The sequence below is a fragment of the Mustela erminea genome, chromosome 2 (genome assembly GCF_009829155.1).
Source record: "Mustela erminea isolate mMusErm1 chromosome 2, mMusErm1.Pri, whole genome shotgun sequence".
In the NCBI taxonomy this organism is placed as follows: Eukaryota; Metazoa; Chordata; class Mammalia; order Carnivora; family Mustelidae; genus Mustela; species Mustela erminea.
In genome coordinates, this window is record NC_045615.1 from 110,181,300 (window position 1) to 110,187,299 (window position 6,000).

The 6,000-nt window shown below is 39.3% G+C and overlaps 1 long non-coding RNA gene across 1 annotated transcript in view; it reads left to right on the top strand.

The window, feature by feature from the left end:
• Nucleotides 1-2,295, top strand: part of LOC116584913 — a 169,174-nt gene extending 166,879 nt beyond the window's left edge. Inside the window, exon 4 of the long non-coding RNA XR_004283378.1 lies at nt 2,224-2,295. This is a non-coding gene — a long non-coding RNA (uncharacterized LOC116584913). The remainder of the gene's footprint in view (nt 1-2,223) is intronic.
• The last annotated feature ends 3,705 nt before the right edge of the window (nt 2,296-6,000 follow it).

Consider the following 6,000-nt stretch of genomic DNA (forward strand, 5'->3'; position numbering starts at 1 on the left):
ATACATATGTAATATATAGATACCTATGCAATGTATGTATGTGTATTTATATGTAGTACATATTACCTGTATGTATCTGTAGCCTTGAACTATTTGCTACCATTTTGTACCCAATATCCAAACTTGCTTCTGATACATTTTTACGATTTTCCAATTTGGATTTGAAGCTGAATTCTGTGTTCTTTCCTATGATTTTTGCAGGAGGCACTATTAGCTTTCTGCCCAGATCTGCTTGGATTCTTTGAACTTTACTGTATGTCCTTCCCCGAGATTTTGTGTGATTTTACTTCTGAGATCCACATCTGTGACTTTCTTTGGAGGTCTTCCTATGAGCCTCTTTCTCCACAAGCTCTGAGGCCCTCTCTACAGCCTTTAGCCCACGGCTGGCTGGTGTGGGAATATGAGAGCCCAGCTCCCTCCCCTTAAGTTTGGGCAAAGTCTGAAAAATAATTTATACTCCAGAGGTCCCCCTATAGGATCAGACTGAGGCTGGGGCTTTGTCTGAAACAGCGTCCTTGCGTGATTTCATGCCGTTTCCTGTCCTGCTTCCCCACTGCCTTCCCAGTATCTCCTCCGAATGCTTCTGTATCTCAGCACTTGCTTCTGGCAAACTGCAGCCTAGGACGTCTTTTATGTGTTCTTTTGTCTGTGATCCAGATTCTTACCCTAGTTCTATTAGCTTGGGAGAGCCTGAAGAGATAACCTGCCTCTAATTCAGCAGGCACTCCTATTAGGAGTGAAATTGTTAGAGCATTCCCGCCCCCTGAGTATGATCCAGATAGATCTGAGAAAATACTAAATACAGAATGCAAAAGCAAAGGTAGAATTTTAGCATGACACATTCATAGCATTTCAGAGTTGGAAGAAACCTAAAAGTATTTCATCCAAATTTCTGCCTATTCATGAATTCTTTCTTCAATATCTCTAGAAAGTGGCCCCTCATATTCTAGATGAATGTTCTCTTCTTTTTAAAGCACAGTGCTCCATTGTTGAGCAGCCTGTTAGAAAGGTTAATCTTGTACTGAGTCCATCTATCCTGCTACAAACTCTACCCATTTAAAACAAGAAGTCTTTGCTGTTTATGAGAACTACATTGTAGGAGAAAGAAGCCTGAGCCCATCACAACACAATTCCTTAACATAAAATTTCAGAATTTTTCTTTTATACCTGAGTTTAATCCGAGAGCTCTCCTGCATTGTCCTGTTTGCCGCAGGGGAGAGGGGTCTCGAGTCCCATAGATAGAAAAGGTAAGACGTTTCAGTGTTCAGCAAGGAAGAGATGTGAGACCTTGTTAGCAAACTTCAAAGAGGCACCTTGGAAGGTTGCTGAGAGCATATTTCAGGAGGTCACAATCCCCATCGAATAAAGCACTTACGATCTATGAAAGACTAGAGAATATTTGTGCAGCTGAGTAAGATCCTCAAGATTCGTGTAGCCACCGTGCTTATCCAGAGGAGGTGACCATGGAGGATCTCTTTACTAGTTGAAGATTTAACTTCTAGAAAACGTGACATGAGCCTATTGTTTCTATGGGGGGGGGGCTCATTTCCAGGTGAATACACAGGGTGCATCTAACACCTGCTTCCTACAGCCCAGTCTGCAAACATCTGAGTCCTGGCCTCAGCAGTTCTCTGCCTGACTAGTCTTTGGGTGCTTCAGTCATTCTTTGAAGGACACAGTGGGGCTCAGGGTTCTCAGGCCAGCCTCCCATTTCTCATCTCTTTCTCTCTGTATCCCCTTCCTATTCCTTTCTGGGCCCTGGTCTCTCCTCATCTCTGCATCTGGCTTTTGATCAACGTCTCTTCCTTGTGAAGGGCCAAAACTGGAGTGTAAATAACTATTCAATTCCATGTCCTTAATCTGGCCCAAAGGGCAAACATGATTTGCCCTGCAACATTCTGCCCCAGGTCCCTCTTCGGACTCAAGGTTTTCACCATTCCAGCTCCGCTTACTGCTCATCAGACAGCTTGGCCAGGCATGCTTTAGGGCTTTTGGTTTGCATATTCTTCTGCCTGGAAAGACCTCCCCTCTCAGATTTTCTTGGCTCCCTTACCTCCGGAGGCTTTTGCTGACATACTGCCTTACTAGACAGACCTTCTCTGACCGTGCTGTGGATATCCTATGTCCCAGCTTTGCTCTGTTTCATCTATGGTGCTTTTGACCTCATTATATGTGTATAAAGTATATATGCTTCTTTGTTTACTATCTTTTTCCCCCTGATAGGATGTAATCACCAGGAGAACAAAGGATTTTGTCCGTTTTGTTTGTGGCTGCCCCCTGACAACTTGAACTGTGTCTAGCATAGTGAGTAACTACTCAATAAATAGCTGTTTAATGACAAAGTAAATCAACATGTGACCAACGTTCATATCTTAGGTTATTTCTTTTTTGTAATATCTTTTTGCAAATGCTTCATAAGAGTATCTCTGCATCTCTGCCTCCAGTCATATAGTTTTCCTTCCCAAAAGCAAGCAATGACTTTTTTTAATGTACCATGCCAAGGATAATTTTTGTATATATAGGAAAATATATATGACTATATTTTTTTTTATAGTTTTACTCAAATGGTGATGTACTATCCATACTATTTTGCCAACTGAACACTAGAGCATGGAATTTTTCCATATCAGTATAAGAGAAAAGACTTCACTAAAAAAATTTGCTTCCACCTTCATTTAAAAAAATATTTACATCCCATTGAAAAGATATATCATAGTTGGTTTAAGCCATTCCTTACTGATGGACAGGTAGGTTGTTTCTCTCTACACTCATTATTTTAATCATTTTCAAGTACTGATTGGGACCATATACAAGTGAAGACAGTGAACCATTTTTGGTCTACCTACATAGCAGTTTTACTTGGTTTAACCTAATTTTCATTAAAAGAATAAATTTCTAAAAGTGGAATTTCTGGATTAAAGGAGATGGGCATTTGTAAATTGAATTGATATTGCCAAATTGTCCTCCAAGGAGGCTGTGCCAAGTACATTCTCAGTGTGTGAGTTTCTATTTCCCATACACCCTGCCAGCAAAGAATTTTATTAGATGTTCTTAACTTCATCAATTTGATAAGTAGAAAACGGTACCTCCATTGTGATTTTAATTTGCATTTATTTTATTATTAGGCTGAACTTTTTTTTTACACATATAAGAACCAGTTGTACTTCTGATTTTGTGAAAATCAGAATCTATTGAAATTCTCTGCCTATTTTTCTTTTAGATTTTTGTCTTTTTCTTACTGATTTGTAGAAGCTTTCTATACAGGAGAGAATCTCTATATTTGCAATGTGAGTTGCAAATATTTGCTCCTACTTTGTGGTTTGTTTTTTGGCTTTAAGTTTTTTTTTTTTTTCCTTTGCAGAATTCTATTTTTACATTTATGTGGTTAAATTTATAAGTTTTTCATGTCAGTTTTTTGTTATGGTAAGAAATAATTTCCTCTCTCCAAGACTATTTTAAAAGAATTCTTCCCTATTTTCTTCCAGTATTTTATGGCTTCAATTTGTACTGAATCTTTTAAAAATATGGAGCTTATTTCTTTGTGTGAGGTGACGTTGGGAGCCAGCTCACTTTTTTTTTTTTTTTTAGATGGCTTCCCAATTTTCCCAACTCCATTTTGAACAATTTACTTTATTCCTTTTTCACATTTTAAGTTTTCATTCATATTTGCGTTTATATTCTGAGGTTCCTAATAGAGTTCACTAATCTGTGTATTCATGTAACAATGCCACACTGTTTTAAATACTGTAGATATATAATATGTCCTAATACCTGGAAAACCTAGATTCCCCTTGTTACCCTCCCAGCATTTTCTTGACTCTATTTGCTTGTTTAATTTCTATATTTATTTTATGCTCAATTTATCTAGAAACTTCCCCAAGTCCTATTGAGCCTGAATTTAATGAGAATTATTCTGTCTTCATTAAGCATTATGTTGATCTTGAGGGTAAGACATTTTTACCCTCATGTACATCATGTAAAGAAATATTTATGTACTCATTTTTTAAGTTTTTGTTAAGATGAGCTACTAAATTTTATCCAATATCTTTTTTGCATCTTTAGAGATAACCATATAATTTTCTTCTTTTGATGCATTTCTGTGATGAATTTCATGGGGGGGGGTCCCCAACCTTCCAACATCCTGGAATTCAGTCCCACTAATTCAGTCCACTGCATTACTCTTTTAATGTGCTTCTGGGTTCTGTTCTTTGTTGTCTTCGTTGGCTTGGGCTGCTATAACAAAATACCAAAGACTGGGTTACTTACACAGCAGACACTTACTTCTCACAGTTCTGGAGGCTGGAAAGTCCAATATCAATATGGCAGCTGATTCAGTTCCTGGGTAGGGCCCTCTTTCTGCAGATAGTTGCCCTCTGTCAGAGTCATTCCTCGGTAGAGAAAGAGAAAGAAAGAGAGAGCTGTCTGGCATCTCTTATAAAGACACTGATCTCTTATGAGGGTCCCACCCTCATGACCTCATCTAAACCTGATTCCCTCCCAAAGGCCCCACCTCCAAATATCCCTGCACAGGGGACAAAGGCTTCCACCTATGGATTTTCGGGAGATGCAATTCAATCCATGGTGGTTAACATATGTAAATTAGCCTGGTCTGCTATTTACTTTTTCTCCTCTTTTCTGTAGGGTTTAGGCTTGGGTATTTTGCTAACCTCATAAGAAGAGAACTTCAAACACTGCTTTATACTTCTCTGTTCTGGAACTGTGTAAGTTGCACTAGATTAACCTCTTCCTTATAGGTTTGGTGGAATTGCTTTGTGAAATCATCTGGGGTGGTTGCTTTTGGGGGATGTAAGCCTTTGATTATACTTACAGGTTTAATGTATGCTAATGAAACTTAAGTCCCAGGATCCCTTGCGTGGGAGCCTAACAAGGCCCTGGAAGGGGCCTAGCAATGTGTTCACTTGGTCATATCTTTTTTTGTGAAATCTGCAAAGAAATTTGTACTCCCAAGTAGTAAGGCCACTGTCTCTTCCCATGCTAATTTCTATGTACTTCTTCTGTCTTTTTTTAGCTGATGTTAGAGTGGCTGTGAACAAGAAAAACATGTAGCCTTGGAGATGTACCACCCAAGCCCCCTTCAAGAAAGGACTTGCATCTCAACTGTGGGGAATGTAGTTAGGAGATATTTTCTAACCATAAGCTCCCTTGGGGTCTACTTTAGATGTAAGGAAACACCCTGTCTGAAGTCACACCGTTCCCAGGGCAGCCTTCTCCTCCAGTGACTTGGTGAGGAGAGATATGAAGGCCCAGGCACTTCATCCCAGTGCCTGAATATACTCTGACAAGTGCTGTTATTTCTAGGGCTCTCTTATCACAAGCTCTGCACTGGTCTGCTTTCTCTCCTTCCTTAGTCTTGATCCTTAATGAGTATCTTGTACTCCAAACTGCTTCCAAACTTCTGCTTCTAGATTATCTAACCTACAATAGGAAAGTCAAATTCAGCATGTATTTAGTTTGGTTTTAATGGGATATAAAACACACACATGCACGCACACACACACACACACACACGCACGCAGTGGTGCTCAGTCATTTCCATGTATTATTCTGCTATTGTTTGCTACTGTGGTATATAGGAATGTCTTCCAGAGTACTCCTGCTTCCCACTACACTTACATACTGGCATCAGGACATGAAAGTGCAGCAGAGGCTATACTGAGATATGAACTTGTCCTGTGGTACCCAATTCTAGATGTATCTGGTATTAAGAAGAGACAAAGATTGAAGTGTATGTAACCAGAAGCTAAGCTGTGGAAAAGTCTTCCAGTTGCCATGCGTATAACTATCACATCAATACCTGGTCAAGATGGAAGATTTCTCCTGGGAGGATAATACCAATAACACAGCATATACATTTATAAAAGTACTACACTTCAAAAAAAAAATCGAACTGTGCAAAATAGAACGTACTAGAATTCCCATGCAAAGAGCACAAAATGGGACCAGTACCCAAAACAACAAGTACACTGGTGTGTGAAGTCG